Genomic DNA, 21610 nt, shown 5'->3' with positions numbered 1-21610 from the left:
CAGCCATGGTTCAATATCATTCTTCTGGTTCCACTGGGGGAGGAACCCCTGTTCAATCTACTCATGGTGAAGCTCCTGTGCGCTTGAGAGAGTGCTCCTATAAGGACTTCACTAACTGCAAGCCCAAGTCCTTTAAAGGGACTGGCGAAGTCATTGCCCTCTCGCAATGGTTCGAGAAGACCGAATCGGTTTTCGAAATCTGCTCTTGTTCAGAAGGGAGCAAGGTCAAGTTCGCTGCTTGCACCTTTGAGGAAAAAGACCTGACATGGTGGAATAGCCATGTCAAGTCACTATCTCTCATAGTGGCTAATGCTATGAGCTGGGAAGCTCTTAAAGAGCTTATGATTGAAGAATACTGCCCGAGGGGCGAAATCCAAAAACTGGAGGAGGAACTGTAGAGCCTAACCATGAAGGGCTCCGACATAGTCTCCTACACCGCCAGGTTCTTTGAGCTGGTGGCCCTCTGTCCCAACATGGTTCATACAGAGGGAAAGAAGATAGAAAGATACATATGGGGGCTGGTGCCTCCATTTCAGGGAAATGTTTTGGCTTCAAACCCCACTACATTCGATAGTGCCAAGCGATTGGCACAACGGCTTATAGATCATGGGGTTCGTACCCACGCCGCAACAACAACCCTGGCCATCTCAGAACCTTCCAAAACCGCTGATTCCAAGCGGAAGTTCTGGGATGACAAGAAGAAGAAGAAGGCTGCCAAAAAGCAGCAGGTTGTGGCAGTTCATGCTGCGATAGCACCTGCCGCTGCTGCTCCGGTAAAGCAGTACGCTGGAAGTTTGCCTAAGTGCAACAAATGCAACTTCCACCACACGGGAGCCTGCCGGGAAATTCAGTGTGCGAACTGCAACAGGAAGGGGTACACCGCCCGTTTCTGCAAAGCTCCGGCGAGGCCAATCAACCAAGTCCCCGACGCTGGTGTGGGCCAAGCTTGCTACGGTTGTGGCGAGGTGGGCCACTACAAGAGGGACTGCCCAAAGTCAGGGAATGCCGGTAGAGTGGGAAGAGTTCTGGCCATAGGCCACGAGGAAGCGGTTGCCGACCCCACGGTGGTCACTGGTACGTTTCTCCTCGATAACTCTTATGCATGCATACTGTTTGATAGTGGAGCGGAGAGGAGTTTCGTGAACCAAAAATTTGCTCATTTACTTAAGCAAAAATCACGAGCACTTAAAGAACCGTTCACTGTAGAAATGACTAATGGAAAGACGGAGAGCACTAGCAGTATATACATAGGGTGTACCCTAACTCTAGATAGCCATTCATTTTCGACCGACCTCATGCCGGTCTCAATTAAAAGTTTCGACGTCATTATCGGCATGGATTGGTTGAGTCTTCATCGTGCCGACATCAAGTGTTACGAAAAGGCTGTTCGCCTTAATCTGCCGTCTGACGAAACTCTAGTAGTTTATGGCGACAAACCCGGCACGAACCTTCGTATCATCTCTAGCATTCAAGCCCAGAAATTCTTGCGAAAGGAATGTCGCACATTCCTTGCTCATGTGGTCGATGTGAGCTAAGAAACGAAAGTCATTCAGGACATTCCAGTAGTACGCGACTTTCCCGACATCTTTCCGGAAGAACTCCCAGGATTACCTCCGCAACGTCAAGTCGAGTTCAGAATCGACTTAATTCCAAGGGCTACCCCCGTAGCCAAATCTCCCTATCGTCTAGCACCTGCAGAGATGCAAGAACTGTCCTGTCAACTTAACGAACTGCTCAGCAAGGGCTTTATAAGACCAAGCTTCTCACCCTGGGGAGCTCCAGTCTTGTTCATCAAGAAGAAAGACAGATCGTTTTGTATGTGCATCGACTACAGGGAGCTCAACAAACTGACCGTCAAAAATCGTTACCCTCTGCCTCGTATTGACGATATATTTGACCAACTTCAAGGGGCGAACTTCTTTTCAAAAATCGATCTAAGATCCGGATATCACCAACTACGAGTGCTAGAAGAGGATGTCCCGAAGACAGCCTTCCGAACTCGTTATGCGCACTACGAATTCGTAGTGATGCCGTTCAGATTAACAAACGCACCTGCAGTATTCATGGATTTAATGAATAGGGTGTGTCGTCCTTACTTGGATCAGTTCGTCATCGTCTTCATCGATGACATACTTATCTATTCTCGTAGTAAGGAGGAGCATAATGGACATCTGCGACTAGTCTTAGAAACACTGCATTCGGAGAAGCTCTATGCGAAGTTCTCGAAATGCGAATTTTGGATCCGAAGAGTCGAATTCTTAGGGCACGTGGTTAGCGAGGAGGGAATACACGTGGACCCTTCCAAAATCAAATCCATTGAGAGCTGGTCAGCACCGAAGACACCTACTGAAATTTGTCAATTTCTAGGCCTCGCTGGCTGCTATCGCAGGTTCATTCAGAACTTCTCACGAATTGCAAAACCCCTCACGACTTTGACCCAGAAAGGCATGGCCTTTGACTGGGAAGAGAAGCAGGAGAGAGCATTCCAAACGCTCAAGCGATCCTTGTGCACCGCGCCAATAGTATCCCTCCCCGAAGGGATAGAAGACTTCGTTGTCTATTGCGATGCGTCAAATCAAGGGCTCGGCTGTGTTCTGATGCAACGAGGTAAGGTCATCGCCTATGCCTCGAGACAGCTAAAGACACACGAGGTCAACTACACTACCCACGATCTTGAGTTAGGAGCAGTTGTGTTAGCTCTGAAGATCTGGAGACACTACCTGTACGGTACAAAAAGCACCATCTTTACAGACCACAAAAGCCTACAACATATACTCGACCAGAAGGAGCTCAACATGAGACAACGACGGTGGGTCGAGCTACTCTGTGACTACGAATGCGAAATTTGTTATCATCCGGGTAAAGCCAACGTAGTAGCTGACGCCCTAAGTCGGAAAGAATACTCTAGTCGTAGAGTCAAATAATTGACTATGACTATCCATTCACACTTGTCTACACAAATTAAGGAGGCTCAGCTCGACGCTTTGAATCCTGAAAATGTGGCGAGTGAACCCCTGAGAGGGATGGATAAGAACTTGGAAGTCAAGGGTGACGGAGCCTTATATCTCATGGATCGGATCCGGACACCGAGACACGGAGGTTTCAGAGACTTGGTCATGACCGAGGCGCACAACACTCGTTATTCCGTCCACCCAGGTTCAGATAAGATGTATCTGGATCTCAAAAAGCTATACTGGTGGCCTAACATGAAAGTTGAGATTGCTACCTTCGTGAGTAAATGTCTTACTTGCGCCAAGGTGAAGGTCGAATACCAGACACCCTCCGGTCTACTACAACAACCGGAGATACCGGAATGGAAGTGGGAGCAGATCACTATGGACTTCATAACCAACTTGCCCAAGACAACGGGTGGACTTGATACCATATGGGTCATCGTCGACAGATTGACCAAGTCCGCACACTTCCTGCCTATCAAAGAAATAGACAAGATGGAGAAGCTTACAAGAACTTACATAAGGGAGATTGTACGACTGCACGGTGTTCCCATATCCATTATCTCAGACAGAGATAGTAGATTCACTTCGAGGTTCTGGCAGTCGTTATAAAGTTCCCTAGGAACTAGGCTGGACATGAGTACAGCCTACCATCCACAGACCGACGGACAAAGTGAGAGGACTATCCAAACCTTGGAAGATATGTTACGAGCCTATGTGATCGACTTTGGGAAAGCATGGGATATTCATTTACCCCTTGTCGAATTTTCCTACAACAACAGTTATCACACGAGCTTAAAGGCGGCTCCATTCGAGGCCCTCTATGGCCGAAAGTGCAGATCCCCTCTGTGTTGAGCTGAGGTGGGTGATACCCAGTTAGCTAAAGGACGAGTTCCTGAAAGCACTCTCATGGGTCCGGAGATCATTCGGGAAACGACAGAAAAGATTGTTCAGATTCGCGAACGATTGAAAGACTCTAGAGACCGACAGAAAAGCTACACAGATAAACGAAGGAGACCGTTAGAATTCCAGGTAGGGGACCGTCTTCTATTGAAGGTCTCACCCTGGAAGGGCTTAATACGCTTTGGAAAGCGTGGAAAGCTAAATCCAAGATACATAGGGCCTTTCGAGATTCTTGCCAGAATCGGCCCTGTAGCTTACAAACTTAACTTACCCCGCCAGCTCAGTAACGTACATTCTACTTTCCACGTCTCGAACTTGAAAAAGTGTCTGTCCGACGAGACTCTTGTAATCCCACTCGACGAGATCGAGATCAACAAGAGCCTCAACTTCATGGAAGAACCTGTAGAGATCATGGACCGGGAGGTCAAGCAAACGAAATAAAGCCGTATCCCGATAGTGAAGGTTTGCTGGAACGCCAAGCGAGGACCGAAATTCACTTGGGAGCGAGAGGATCAGATGAAACTGAAATATCCTCGTCTTTTTACTTAGTTATTTGTAACTACTTATTTGCTTAAACTCTAATTTCGGGACGGAATTCCTTCTAACGGGGGGATGATGTGACAACCCGAAATTTCTATTATGTATAACCATTCACTTCAATAGAAGTCATAACTGTTTCTGCTAACTTTTGAGCTGTGTAGAGTGAGTTTAAGTGTTTTAAAGCTTAGTACTTCAGGAGATAACTTGAGAGAGGATGCTCTAGGGTTTATTGTGCATCAGTAAGGTCTCAAAACTCCAAGAGTTTGGAGTTTACGGCCTAAACATGGAGTTTACTGCCTAAACATGGAGTTTACGGCCGTAAACTCTAAAGAGTATAAATATGACACTTAGTCATTTTACTCATTTTTTTCACACTTTCAAGAACTAGAACTCAAAATCGTCTCAAGTATCATCCGATTTTCCTTCTTGATCTTCAACTTTGTAAGTGTTTCTTGCCCTAATTAGTTGATATCTTACTTAATCTACTGATCTTACATGATTTCATCCGTGAAATCATTCCATTTGTGTAGATCTTCAAGTGTTCTTAGTTTCACCAATAACACACACTAGTGTTCTTGCACTTTTAACACACTTTCAAGCTCCTTTATTGTAAGTACTCTTACCCTAGTGTGTTATAAGGCTTGTTAGACTTCTTAATCGACTAGAAAACACAAAGAAACACAAGATCAAAGGTGTTTACGGTCCAAGCATGTTCTTGGACCCTAAACCCTAATGAAAAGGCCATTGTGTGCCCTAGTCCCTTACCAAGCCTTGGATACTAGTCTAGATCACATCCTTGAAGTGTATAGGACCTTAAACATCGAAAACATCATGGACCATTAGATTTTACAGCCATAAACTCATGGAGAAATGGTCCATGGGCCGTAAACTCTACAAAGGGGTGAAATGTTGCCCCAATCACTTCCTAAGGCTTAGACTTGAAGTAAGGATGCTTCTTTATGACTTGGAAGACCTTAAAACTTGAAATGGTGGAGTTACCATGAGTTTACGGCTGTAAACGCATGGGTTTACGACCGTAAACTCCATGTGAGTTGGTCCCAAAACCGTAAACTCATAAAGAGTTTACCCTTGGACCCTAAACTCAAAAGCCAAGCCCTACAACCTTTAGATGCAATCCTTAGTACTTATAACACTTAAATCAAGTGTTTTTCATGTCCTAGGATGTCTTAACTTGGTTAATTAGTTATTAAATGACTAATTGGATACATATATGTGTTATTATATGTTAACTAGGACCCTTGTGTGTGTTCAAGTCTTCACTTGACACTTAGCATCCTATACCATCCGTTCATCCAAACCACTCACTACAGGTGAGTTCATACACCTTAATCAACCTTTTAAATGATTTTAAATGCTTTTATGGGGGGATACAAGTTGAACTACTATAGTTATTATATCAATCATGTGATTAATAACTACCAAACAAGTGGATTTCTTACTTTTCAAACTGTGTTATCAAACAAACTACTTTAAACTATTTTACAAACTCTTTTACATGTCAAATACTTTTATTAAACTCTTTTAAACTTATATTATGTTAAATGTGTATCTATATAGATATAGTTATATAAGTAGGATTGAAAGGACTTAGGACTGATAGCTCACCTTGCCTCCTGTTCCTTGTTTGGTTGTGTACTTAGGGTATCGGTTATTTGTCCGAAGGTCGTTTCAATCCTAGTCATCTATTATGTATATGTATGTAGATATAAAAGTCCTTCATTCTATTCAACGCCTTTGGGTAGCAAATGTATACAAACATGTTCATGCATTCAAACAACATTACTAGTAAACTATAATATGTATAGTTTAGGAAGTTACTAATACTATTACTAGAACAGCGAAACATACAATACAGCTAGTACATACAATACCATACAGAGAGAACATACATACATACTAGAAAGAGAGAGAACATACAATACAGCTAGTACATACAATACCATACAGAGAGAACATACATACATACTAGACAGAGAAAGAACATACAATACAGCTAGTACATACAATACATTCACAAGTGCACTAATACAGTTATGTGAGCCACGTAACGGGGCATGGCATCACCTGTCATGGCTCGTTTTGTATCCAGAATCTCCTTAAATGGAGAGCGTTAAGTTTGTGTATAGATCTATACTGGATTGACTATCCTACACCTTGCTGCTCGCTACAGTGGGACTTGCAAGTCTACGGGTGCCAAACGTCATTTCTTCCGACGTCTTACATCATCGTGTTTATAGTCAGTAGTATGGTACATACCGATCACATGGTACTTTAAATAACAATTGGTTTAACGTAGTTAGTACATCAGTAGTTACTTAATACAACACTACAGTACTATTTCATTTTCCCCTTTGCATTCATTTTGTGATCTTCACACAATAAACAGTAATGTAAAAACTATATTTTGTTAATGATAGTAAGATTTGGGAAAATACATACTCTTACAAGAGACACACACACCAACACTTGATGCCTTGGTAGAAGGCTACTTTTAGTAGGAAACATAGGGTTTTCTAGGAGAGTTCAAACAATTACAAACTTTTACAAACTTATACATCACATACTTACAAACACTTTCATACAAACAATGACACTAAATTACTTATGATCTCACCAGCTTTAAAGCTGATACTCCCTTTCAAAATAACTTGTATTCTCAGGTCACCGGTAGACAGGTACCAGTGCCAGGTTTTGAGAAGATGGAGCTCGTTCAAGTATCATCTTTTATTTTGATTCATATTTTTGGTGTCTATTTAACTTGACAGAACACACTTGTATTAAATTATATTATTAATGCAATGGATGATGTTGTTACTTGTTTACTACTTTGCATTGTTGTGATACTGTACATGACGTCCTCCACCCCCGAACGTTTCCGCCGTTCCGGTTTTGGGGTGTGACATGGTGTATCAAGAATTTGGACTTATGTGCCTCTACCAACACATCTTACCTGACCCCATCAAAGTCTAGTACCCATACTCGACCATATAGGATCCATAATCCTCGACTGTCGGTAGAAAACTTGATGATCTCTCCTCTGAGTCGCACCTGTTTCCAGTACTCTTCCTTGACTCCCTCCACCCGAGCCTCTCTAATCATACCCAATAATGATGAATCAATATAAATCCTCAAGCAAATCCTTCCTATATCAGTACTAGCCGTCTTAGGGCTCAAAGAATAAGCGACCACATTTGTTTTCCCGGGGTGGTACAAAATATCGCAGTGATAATCCTTGACCACGTCAAGCCACCTACGATGCCTCATGTGAAGGGTTTTGAGCATTCTAACACTCCTATGGTGCACATGCAACCCTAGAAACCTTGGATCTATGTTTTACTATGATACATGCAAATTTGATTTCCAAGGTTCATAACCTATCTAGCCTAGCATGGGGACCTTTTATACATAAATGCTTGATGTAGAACATACCTTATGTTGTTTGGATTCCTTGAAAAGCTTTTGAGTCTAGCACCTCAAGTGTAATGCCTCAAATGTCTCACACAACACCACAATACTTGGAATAACCTTGAGAGAAGTTCGCTAACACCTCAAAATCGGCTAGCCCTCTTTCTTGCTTGTACAAGTGCCAATTTTGCTAGACAAGCGGTCTTTATATAGTTATGACACAAGTAGGGTTACACCATGTAAACCCTTATTGTCATGGCTTTCCATATTCCATGATCCATGGGTTTGTAACCTCCATGGACTATCCATGGAGCACTTTATGGGTTTTAGCCCAATCCATACAAACCATGGATCATTAGCCCATTATACAAGAATAGATGATTTACACAATCAACCCCATATATTTAATTAGTCTCTTTTTGATCACTTAATTAATTCCAAATTAATTATTTGATCAATACTAATTAAATAATATTATTAATATATTAGAACTTATAATATATTAATAAACCTTAAGTGTCCTTTCTCTCATTTTGGTCTATCCAAGTGTTGCAATGCCATGCAACCCAAATAGACCATGCCAACCGGGTCAAGTACATACCAGAAATAGTTATGGACTTAGACACCTTATCCAACATCATGTTCACAATCGGTTGATCCATGAGATACCTCAAAGTCCTATGATCCGTATAGATGGTATAACGTACCCCATACATTTAATGCTTCCAAATCTTGATAGCAAACACCACTACTCCTAAAACCAATTCATGAGTCAGATAACGGACCTCGTGCGGCTTTAGCTGCCGAGAAGCATAAACAATAACTATCCATCTCTACATAAGAACTGCCCCAACGCCAGTGATGGACACATCCTAAAACACGACGAAATCCTCAACACCTTCAGGGAGAGTCAACTTAGGGCCTCATATAACTTCCGCCTCAAAGTCTCGAATGCAGCCTGCTGCTTAGGAACCCAACAGAAGTCTACGCCCTTCCTCGTCCGACGAGTGAGGGGTGTCGTAATCTTGGAGAAGTCCTTAATAAATCTCCAATTATACCCTGTTCTTCCCAAGAAGCTCCAAATCTCAGATGGGGACTTTGAAACCTCCCACGCCATAAGAACCTCAATCTTGGCCGGGTCGACCAAAATCCTGCTTTGGTTAGCTAGGTGTCCTAAGAACTTGACCTCTCGTAACCAAAACTCACACTTCGAGAACTTGGCATAAATCCGTTCCCGCCTCAATACTCCCAAAAGCTCTCGAAGGTGCTCATCGTTCTCTTCACTGGTGTTGGAATAAATCAAGATATAATCAATGAAAACAACGACTGATCGATTGAGCATCGACCTGCATACCCGATTCATCAAATCCATAAATGCCGCTGATGCATTGGTGAGCCTAAACGGAATCACCACGAACTCATAATGACTATAATGAGTCCGAAATGCGGTCTTCTGCACGTCCTCCTCCCTAACCCTCAAACAATTATACCCGACCTCAAATCTGTTGGATTAGGTGTCTAAGCCCATAACTATAATTGGTATGTACTTGACCCGAGAGTAGCATGATCCATTTGGGTTGCCTTCACTAGAACAATTTGATAGGAAGAATATTTGAGAAAGAGGTTATTGGTGATTTATTAATATATTATAAGTATAATATATTAATTGTGAAATCACATTATTTAATTAGTATTGATCAAGAATTAGTTTGGAATTAATTTAGTGATCAAAAGAGACTAATTAAATTACGAGGGACTTATTATGTAAATCAGTGATATATATAGTGTTTGGGCTATTGATCCATGATGGGCTAAGTTTATGTAAGTAACCATGAAGATTTAGCCCACATGAGATATGGAGCATAACCTAAGTGTATGGATTAGGGTTTACCCATGACTCTTGGAATCCTACACTATATATGTGTTATCCCTTAGCCTAAAATCGCTCTCTAAGTCTTATAGGAAGAGCTATAACTGATTTTATTGTGCTCCATACTCTCTCTCAAAGTCCTCCTTTGTTCATGGTGTTTGTGAACCATTTTAGGCATCACACTTGAGGTGCTAAGCTCTTGAAAGGCCAAAACTGCAAGCTATAATGAAGATGTATTCTTCTAACTTGATTTTATGATTTATATGTCTAAATGGTATGCTAGTTGTAGGCTTCATGCTTTGGAAATTTTATTGCATGCATAACTAGAGAAAACTTAGATCCAAAGCTATTAGGGTTGTATGTGCACCATAAGATTGTTATAGTACACAAAACCCAACAAAATCTATATTGGAGAACCAAGATGCACCCTACAACTGATCGAAGAGGTCATTAATCCGTGGAAATGGGTAACGGTTCTTCACCGTCAATTTGTTCAACTCTCAGTAATCAATGCACATATGGTGTGAACCAACCTTCTTCTTGACGAACAAGATTGGTGCTCCCCACGTAGAACTTCTCTGTCGGATTAACTGCTTGCCCAACAGCTCATAAAGCCGTGAGGACAACTCCTGCATCTCAGGTCCTACCAATCGGTGCAACACCTTAGCAGTCGGAGCCACACCTAGAACCAAATCGATCCTAACTGAACCTGCCTCTTAGGAGGCACACTAGGTAACTTCTCCTGGAACACATCAGCAAACTCCCTAACAACAGGCACATCCGAAACTGAAACCTCCTTCGCAATCCAAGTATCAACCACATACGCAAGATAGCCCAAATAACAATGTTGAATATACTATCAAGCCCTGGCAGCGGAACAAAAAGCTGACCCAATCCTGGTACCATATCCATAGATAACCAGTTCTCCCCCCACTTAGGGTTCAACTAATCCATTCCAACTATCACACACACACATCTCCCATGGTGATAGGAATCAAATCAATCGAATAAGGTAACCCAAAAATCACCAAGACACTGTTGGATTAATGTCTAAGTCCATAACTATAATTGGTAAGACTTGACCCAACCCGGCATGGTCTATTTGGGTTGCATGGCATCGGGACAATTGGATAGACAAGATGAGGAAAAAAGGATACTAGTGATTTATATTAATATATTATAAGTTCTAATATATTAATATATAATCATATTATTTAATTAGTATTGATCAAGAATTAATTTATAATTAATTAAGTGATCAAAAGGAACTAGTTAAATATGGACTCTAAGATATATGTGTGTGATGGGCCAAGTTCATTTAGGTTGGGCTAAGCTTTCATGGATAGTCCATGGAGTGTTTAACCCATGGATCATATGAAATGAAAGGTCATGGATATTAGGGTTTAACCCTAATCTCCACACTATATAAAGATGTCCTTGGTTGGTGAAATGGGCACTAGTGTGTGTACACAAAAGGGCAAGGCCGATTTCACTAGAGAGAACCAAAGTATCCTTATTCTCAAGGTTATTCCAAGTGTTTATGGTGTTGTGTGAACCATTTGAGGTGTCACACTTGGGGCACTAGGCACTCAAGCTTCATGAAGACAAGTTACATAAAAAAAGGTATGTATTCTATCTATTTTATTACCCCAAGTATATGATATTTGTATGCTAGTATAGGGTAATATCTTGGAAACTTCATATTTGCATGTATAATAGAGAAAACATAGATCCAAGGTATTTAGGGTTGTATGTGCACCATAGGATGTTGTAGTATACTAAAACCCAACAGTGGTATCAGAGTCATGGGTTGTTTTGTATTATATTTGATGCAAATGTATTTTTTTTTGTTTTCAAATTGAAAAAAAAGGAAAAAAACATGAAGTTTGTCAAATTTTAAGATAATTACTTGATTTTATGAAAAACTAATTATTTGTAAAATTTGAGTCACTTTACTACAAGAGTTGAATTAGGTCAATTTATTAAAAGATAGAATGATGTGATTATTTTATTTGTTTTAAAAGTTTGATCTAAATGTTTTTATGGAGTTACAAATTTTGTCATAAAATTTTGGAGCTCAAAAGTTTTTTTTAAAAGTTATGATCTTAAGAGTATTGAAACCTCCATAAGTTATGGATATGAAAAGGTTTTTAAAAAAAAATTGATTCAAAGTTTTTATGGAGTTACAAAATTTGGTGTTAATGTTTTAAAGAATTCCATAACTTATTCTTAAGTTATGGAACATGAAAAGTTTCATCATAAAACAAGCATTTAACTCCATAAGTTATGGATTACCAAAAGTTCTATGTTTCCTTGATTTATGAGTTAGTTTAGATTAATGGAAAAAAAAATTGTCTTTTAGTTGTTTTCAATCCTAATTAATCTAAAAGTTGTTCATAAAATGTGTTTTTTTGTAACTTGTCCTCAAGTTATATGAAAAGTCACATTTATGAATCTTAAAAACTCATAAATATGCCTTAGGTTACAAAAAAAATGAAGAGTCTTTTCTTATAAATAGTTTTTATGGCTCCATAACTTGTCCTCAAGTTATGGATGTCCAAGAGTCTCTTCATTAAAGGTTTTAAAGCTTTACTTAAAACTCATAAGTTATGAAAATCCAAGAGTTTTGAATTGTTTCAAAACATGCCCTCAAGTTTTGGAATTTGAAAAGTTATCTCTAATGAATACTTTAATTCCAAGTTAAGCCCTTAGAATTTTAAAGATAAAATTCAACCCTTATACTTTATAATATTATAAGTTAATAATATTTATATATATGTATAAGAGCAAGTTGTCTTACCATTAGTAGGCCTCATTCACGAAGCCGGTCTATAAGGGGGGTATAAGGTTGTTGCCTATAAAATGGCAACTTAATGGGTGTCCACTCTCACCCACCGCTTCCTTGACTGGTGGAGGGTCGTTAGCCGAACGGGTAGGACAAAGACTATAATTCTCCCTTCATTAAAAGTATAATGATAAATACTAAGTAACTAAACACTTATAAATTCCCAATCTTAGTTACTTAGCAAAATGTGAATAAGGTGCTAATCCATGAAATTACACTTTGCACTTTGTTTAAACCGTTAGTGGAGCGTGTGTGGTTAACCGGCATACTAACCTGGATTTAACAAGGTAGGCAAAGGGTAACTTAATATTTATCATAGTATCGGTGGAGCTCGTGTGGTTAACCGGCACATCGATTGAGGGGTAAATATTAAGGGTACCAAGTAAATTTGCATGGTTACTTCACACCTTGTTTTGTGATCCTCGGCATCCCAGTCACAAAACCTGAAGGGCACACTCGAGATTGAAACATGCCATTGAAAAGTTCAATGAATCTTAAAAGACTAGGAGTTTCAAATCCAATTAAAACTTAATAATATTTCGTTTTTCATGGTGGAAATTGGTAAATCGTCATTTACCTACCTTCAACTATTTTCTAACTCGGATTACGGCATCCCTCTTCCAGTTATAAATAGGTTGTTGGATCCTAGCCTTAATATTTCATATTGGGTGTTATATTAAGGACTTTGAATCAACTATCTTGAATATCTCCCAAAAGATGTCTAGCTCAAACATCTATGATCTTCCCAAACCCTATTGGCAAGGCAAGGTCTAGATGTGATCACATCTTGGAGATGAAGTCACATATTGACAAGTCGGGAGAGTTGGGTGTCAAAGTCTTGAGAAAGTTGGATGTTCAATCACTTTCTAAGTCACATAGTGAGTTCCTTTGGGACTACTATGAAACAGACTATGACATGAACCATAATGATCATATCTATTTGCTTGGTGCTACTGAATCAGCAAAGATTTGGAGGACTAGTAAAGCAAATTTGATTAGAATATCAACTTTCCAAACTTCCATGGACTTTGAAAATGGTAACATTGGATATCCAGAAAAGCTTTCGCTTCCCAACGGAAAGGGATTGGCCATAGTCAACTCGGTTGACCAAATGGTAAAGAGAAAGGCAAGTCTATGATAGTCCAGTACACCATTCCCAAAGAGTCCATATGTTTCTCTTACCTAAGGAAGGGGCATTGATTGCGAAGCTGCCTATTTACATGAAAGATCATAAGGTTGATCAAGTCAAGAAGTTTGACTCTACTTTAGGTAAAGTCCACTATCTAACTTTGTTAAGTTTCTATTCTGAGATTCTTGTTGCATGATGTGACTGGGTCACATGTTGATGTTTTAAGAATCAAAGAAATGTGAAGAAACTTAAAGGAAGTATATGTTGATTCTGATCGCGAAGATAGATTTCGATCGCATGGTTCGGTGATCAGAATTTTTGAGCTACTTCTTAAGAGTTGTGATATATTGCTTAGGAATAGATAACAACATGTTTTTCATATGCATTTGCATTGTAAGGATAAGTTTCTCCGCAAGTTTTAAATAAAAGAAAATTTTGCTTTATTTATTTTAAATATCCTTACAAGTGGCATTTGTGAAAAATGGTTGTTTATATGATTCCATTGATAACAATATTTGAAAAAAAAATGGACTTGATTCTTTCGTTTGTGGTAGTGTCATAATTTACCAAATAAAGAAAGATTCTCATTCCCAAGGCTTCAGTTGGATATAAAGTTGGAATCATGCAAGTTGAATAGTATGATGAATGAGAACTTTCAAGCATTGGAAAATTAAGACTTGTTCACATGGATGTGTGAATCAAGTTAAGGACTAAAGGGATCGAGTACACATTCTTGTGCACTGGTCATGTCCACCACAAAGATCGATAAGATTATTCGTCATGATTTACTAAAGTTTAGTAAATATGGTTATACTTACAAGTTTAAGTATAATTCTGAAACATTGGAAAAGTCTCAATGTATGGCAGAACGAATGGGAATAATCAACTTAGGCAGAAAGATAAAAGTTTCTCAAATCTGAAAAGATGGGAGAGTACTTTAGTATCAAGTTTTGTGATCATCTTAATGATTAAAGAACCATATCACAATTTAGACTTCTAAGGACATCTTAGTGCATTTTTATGGCTAAGAAGAGGAGTCATGAATTGTTGAAATGGTTAAATCAAGAAGATGAGTCATACCTCGTTCCAAAACAATTCTTAGAGTCATGCTCCAAGATTGTAATTTGAGTGACACATCTTAAAGAAGGATTATTAATACTTGTCAAATGTAAGAGTAAAAGTGTCCTACTCTTGTACATTTGAAATTGGTAAGTTGTGATGTTTTGAATAAAACAAAGACCAACTTAGGCCAATTGTGTGAAGTGTTTGTCTTGATAAAGAATCCGCACTATTCCTTGAATATTTGACAAGAGAGTCTTATATGTCAAGAGGACAGTGGGAGTCTTAAAGGTCTTGAAAGTCTTAAGAACTAATCAAGAATAAAACCTGAGGTTCTTCACTAGCACACGACTTGAGGTTTATAACCTATCGTGTTGACATATTTCTATTTCTGTGCCCATTCCAGTTAAAGTTGTCTTTGCATATGAGTTCTTAGAGTTCTCAGTTGGTTGCATAACAACTTGGAAGCAATGGCAGACCCTTGAGCTGCCAGGTGGTAAGAAATTAAAATTGAGTTCAGTCCATATGTGTTTGGATTTGTCATTATCCTTGTCTTGTGACTATGGTTTTGACGATTCACATGGATAAGAACACATACACCATAAAATCTAAGGGTCATAAGGTTTCTATCCGATTCATGAAAATGATGGTGAGGAAACACATCCACCAAGTAGATTTGAAGCAGATGGCAAAAGCTCTAAACAATTGAGACTATGATTACGACATCCCTTTTCATAGTTCTGAAATTGTTTAGACATACATGCATGCTATCTAAGGAAAGGTGTATGATTTTGATAAAGTCTTATCAAGGCAATCTCGTCTCAGAAGTCCAGCTGATTTCTGAGTACATGTCAAAGCTAGTGGGAGCATAAGTGTTATGCTAATAATCATCATGTTAGTGGGAGGATGATAATTATTGTTAGTGTTGCAAGTTAGCAATGTTAATTATAGAAAACAAAAGTTTCAATTCGTGAAGTTGCAGGGGTTGAAAAAGTTGTTTTGCTATAATTAAGGGAGAGGATATACTTCATTTCAGTTCTAAAGGCTTATATTGAGATTTTAATCACCTTTAGTTAAGAATATATATGAATTTCATGTTGGATTGGTTCAACTTAAGAAAATTCTATATATTGCGTTCTCAAAATTTGATTATGATTACGGCATCCCTTTTCATAGTCAAATTTTGAGAATATGGCAAACAAAAAATTATTATAGCAAAAGACTGGTCTAGAATCATGTCTTTATGTAAGACATCATGAATCGTGTACCATTTGCTTTGGGTACAGGATCGATTGCATGTGCTAAAATATTTGTCATTTCTAAATTTTTCCAAATGCCCAGAGGCATTAAGAAGGGAAAAGGTCTAGAATTGGATATGACTAAAATGATTAAGCAATTGTCGAGGACAATATGAGGTTTACCAAAGATTGGTTGCTCAGGGACAGTTGGAAGTATAGTGCTAATTTTGGAAGGACCATATTGACATATTCTGAAAAGAGGCATCTCTTATTCAGAAGTGATAGTCAAAATGAGAATATGGAGTTGTCTCCATAGGTGGAAGTTATCTGTGTAAGATTAGAAAACTTAATGCAAGAAGCATGTCCAAAGCAATGTACTTTGAATATGAGACTTAGTTTCCATGGAGTTGATCTCCATTGGAATACCTTATAATGACTGTTGACAAGTCTTTGTGACTTTGTACATATTCATTACAGGAGGGTCAGTGCATATAAGTTTAAAATCTAAACAGATTTCGATAAATGATAGGAATTTGAAATTCTCACATTTTTCGATAAGGATTTGGGAGTGTGAAATTAGAATTATTGAAATTATGTTCAATTGGTTTATTTCACAAAGTAAGGATCATAGACAAACATAGAGTGCATACTTGGTGTATGCCAAAGCTATTGTTTAGAAAAACATAGTGTACATGCTTGGAGCATGGGACAACTAGTGTTTTTAATTCAGGTATAAAGTTGATAAAACCCAAACAATGAAATAATGAGTAATCAGTATGGTGATAAATAAAAGTGGTCTATTTATATTCATAGGGTTTGATACCATATTTGATTCATTTATTCTTGTGTTTCATTTTGCATGTTTTGACTTCCAGAATAAACTAGGTCATTCTTCCTGCATGACTAAGTTATTCAAACTATCCACAGTCGGTCATATGTTGGAAGTAGATATGAATCAAGATTGTCATGGGTTGGCTTGTAGAGGTCTAAGATGTTGGACAAAGTGGTACTACAACACTCATGAGTGCTCATAAGTTCTGAGTATTGGATTCAACCCACGCTCATTTGAATCACTTCATGGATTTTATCACGAGTGATCATGAGACGATAATATCTTATATTCTTCAAACCTAGAGATATGAGTTGTTACTATGAGTTGGTTATACATTAATTGCATGAAAACACATTGGTAACTCGATGTTATAAAGCGTGCCTTTGTGTATGATTCAACAAGTAGTAGAACAAGCCATATGAGTCGAAGTTTATCCATTCCTTTTACCTTCGGGATAAAAGCGATATCTGTGGGCCCCTCGATGATTTAGTGATGAGACATGTGAGTGCTTGGCCAAGCCAGGACTAATTCGATTTGTTCAATCAGTCAGTCATCATGAATCGGCAATCGGGAAACAACAAATGGACAGAGAGAATGATTTATAATCCATGTCTCAGTCCATATGATAGCTAGAATGGAGGAATATATGATCCCTTATCTAATGGACAAGTCATTGACAAAGGTCAGAGTTCATCAGCAAGGTCAGAGTTCGACATAAGCTTTTGAGAGCTACGATTGCTAGTCAGGGTTTGAAGTCATACTCAATAATATTTTTAGACTTATCCAAGTGGGAGACTGTTGGATTAATGTCTAAGTCCATAACTATAATTGGTAAGACTTGACCCGACCCGGCATGGTCCATTGGGTTGCATGGCATCGGGACAATTGGATAGACAAGATGAGGAAAAAAGGATACTAGTGATTTATATTAATATATTATAAGTTCTAATATATTAATATATAATCATATTATTTAATTAGTATTGATCAAGAATTAATTTATAATTAATTAAGTGATCAAAAGGAACTAGTTAAATATAGACTCTAAGATATATGTGTGTGATGGGCCAAGTTCATTTAGGTTGGGCTAAGCTTTCATGGATAGTCCATGGAGTGTTTAACCCATGGATCATATGAAATGAAAGGTCATGGATATTAGGGTTTAACCCTAATCTCCACACTATATAAAGATGTCCTTGGTTGGTGAAATGGGCACTAGTGTGTGTACACAAAAGGGCTAGGCCGATTTCACTAGAGAGAACCAAAGTATCCTTATTCTCAAGGTTATTCCAAGTGTTTATGGTGTTGTGTGAACCATTTGAGGTGTCACACTTGGGGGACTAGGCACTCAAGCTTCATGAAGACAAGTTACATAAAAAAAAGGTATGTATTCTATCTATTTTATTACCCCAAGTATATGATATTTGTATGCTAGTATAGGGTAATATCTTGGAAACTTCATATTTGCATGTATAATAGAGAAAACATAGATCCAAGGTATTTAGGGTTGTATGTGCACCATAGGATGTTGTAGTATACTAAAACCCAACAGACACAACCCCTATAAATACTCGATGCACGAATTTCGTGTTCTTTGGTGATAGAAACCCAGAACGGACACTCTAACACCCTAATAGTCATATCAAGTCCCCTACTGAAAGACTGATATACAAAAGATTGACTCCCACCCGAGTTAAAAAGCACAAGAGCAGGCAAAGAGTTCACTAAGAAGGTACCTAACATAATCATAAATATAAGCATACCATAAATTAACTGACATAATAATAAATGGAAACATACCTGTAACGATGTCTGGCGCCACCCTTGGCTCCTATGCCGTAAGATGGAAAGCACGACCTCGAGCCCTCAGGGGCTCCGCCTTACCCTGTCGTCCATCAGTGATCCTCAAGGTAGCTGGTGTTAGGGCCTTGTGACAACCCGAAATTTTCAATTGTATAATCTCTACAGTTAAACACTTCATATAATATTCAAAAACATTTCAGTACATTTTTGGCCGGATTTAAGTCCGTTTGGGTGTTTTATTTTATTTTTCGTCAAACGATTAAATAAAGGGAAGTGTCGTTATTAGTGATGTGTAGCAAAACAAAACAATCAACACCTTAGCTAGGTGTTTACGGCCAAACAAGAGGTGTTTGGGCCGTAAACACCATTTTCCCAAGAACTCATGCATATAGCATGAGTTTACACACCTTTTCCTCATTTTCCACTTCCCACCTCAAGAACACCAAGCTTTTTCTCTCAAGTATCATAAGTTCATTTCTTCAAATCCGCCAAAATGTAAGTATTTCCTTCCTAGATTCGTTCATACAACACTTAATCTAGTGTTTATACATCATTTCATCCATGGATTCTTGGTTTTTACTTAGATCTTCAAGTGTTCTTCAAAACACCAAGAACACCAAGAACACACACTAGTGTTTTTAGGCTCTAATCACTCTTACAAGCTTCATATAAGTAAGTGTACCCTTCCTATCTAGTTACTTACTTAGTATACTTGTTAATCCTTTGGAAAATCATCAAAATCCCCAAGAACATATGTGTTTACGGTTTGGGGATCTCCCAAAACCGTGAACACCCCCAAATGGTGCTTTGATGCCCCTAACACCTTCAAATGCTTAGATAAAGGGCTAGAAACTTGCATGCATGAGCTAGAAACACCAAAACACGAAAAGGTTGAGGCATACATGAGTTTACGGCCGTAAACTCATGGGCTTACGACCGTAAACCCAAGTGTTTCCGACCATAAACTCTCAAGGATGGTCCAAGGACCGTAAACTCCAATGAGGGGTCCTTTTGTGCCCTAACCACTTCCTAAGCCTTTGATTCGAACTTAGAACCCTTCCTTGTGAGATATAGGACCTTGAAACACACAAATGCACCATTACCATGAGTTTATGGCCGTAAACTCATGGGGGAAATGGTCCAACAATCGTAAACACATTTGGGGTTCCCATTTGAGGAGTAAACTCCAAGGTGAGGCCACACTCTCCTTAGATGCAACTCTTAGCACTCCTAGCACTTGAAACAAAGTGTTTTCTCATATTAGAGTGTCTTTACTTGCTTAATTAGTGATTAAATAACTAATTAGATACATTTATGTATCACTACATGTTACATAGGATCCGTGTGTGTGTTCAAGTCCTCACTTGACACCTAGCATCCTACCCGGCACTTCCATCCAATCCACTCACTACAGGTGAGTTCATACCCCCCTTAATTAACCTTTTAAATGATTTTAAATGCTTTTACGGAAGGGGGGGGGGAATACAAGTTGAATATTTCTAGTTATTGCTTTAATCATATGTGATTAATAACTAGAACAGACTACAAGATTTGCTTCTGCTTTCAAATTAGCATCAAACTTTGGGATTTTCAAGTGTTTCAAACCTTTTATCAAACTCTTTTAATGCCAAAACTGTTTTCAAACTCTTTTAAACTTGCTTTATTTTCAAACCCATATCTATACTAATATACTTATATAAGTAAGACTTGAAGGACTTAGGACTGATAGCTCACCTTATTTCCTGTTCCTTGTTTGGTTGTGGACTGAGGGTATTCTGTTATTTGTCCGATTGTCGTTGAATTCTTAGTTATATATCATATATATTTGTGTTGGATATAAAAGTCTTCACTTCAGTTCAATACCTTGTGTATCACAGGAATGCAACCAACATTACTATTTAACTATAATAGGTATAGTTAAGGATTATTACTCATTACTTCTATTACAGTGACGCCTATCAGAGTCAGTACGGTTATGAGTCAATACATGCTAAATACTATACAAAGAGAATACTATATACTATACAAGGGAACACTCTATACATTATACCAGAAAATACATTATACATTATACAAGAGAATACACTATAATTAGAATGTGACATACTACTTCTCGATACGACACTTCACAGTGGTATCACTGTGTAACCAGAGTCTCCTGGAGGGAGAGCGGACATTGTGTGTATAGATCTATACGGGACAGACACTCCCACGTCCCGACTTCTAGCTACAGTCCCAGCCGAAAGGCCAAGGGGTGACAAAATGTCACATCGCTACATATGACTCGGAGGGTCATCAGTTATTCGATCGTCAATCAGCATGGTTACATACGAGTTCACATTCAAACCTTTAATTACACATTAAGAATTAAAGGTCAAACACGCTCCCCGAGGTGTATTGTACATTTAATACTACCTGGAGTCTGAATTTTATTTCATTTAGCCGACAGTGCCACTGCTGGGGTAAAACACTATTTTTCCTAATTACTTTACATAAATGAAGTTTAAAACTATATTTTCATACTAATAGTTTCACTGGGAAAACTTTTACATTTTCAAAGGATCAAACACGCAAACAACCGGGTCTTGGTAGAAGACTACTTTTATTGGAAAACATAGGGTTTTCTAAGGAGTATACTATTTTCAAAAATTGAAGACAGTTATTATACTACATTGTTGTAAACATTTTTATACAAGCAATGACACTAAGTACTTATGAACTCACCAGCATTAATATGTTGATACTCGCTTTCAAAATAACTTGTATTCTCACGTCATCCGTAGACAGGTACAGATGCAGCTTTTGAGAAGATGGAGCACATACGAGACTCCCCTTTTATTTTGATTATACTTTTGGTGTCTTAAAATTGTAATGAACACGCTTGTATTACAATTATTATATTAATGCAATGGATGTTGTTGCTTGTCTTTACTATTATGCATTGTTATGATACTGTACATGACGTCCTCCCACCAGAACGTATTCCGCCGTTCTCGGTTTTGGGGTGTGAC

The sequence above is a fragment of the Lactuca virosa genome, chromosome 9 (genome assembly GCF_052849685.1).
Source record: "Lactuca virosa cultivar CGN04683 chromosome 9, Lactuca_virosa_CGN04683_v6, whole genome shotgun sequence".
NCBI lineage: Eukaryota > Viridiplantae > Streptophyta > Magnoliopsida > Asterales > Asteraceae > Lactuca > Lactuca virosa.
Note: the sequence above shows the minus strand (reverse complement) of the source record.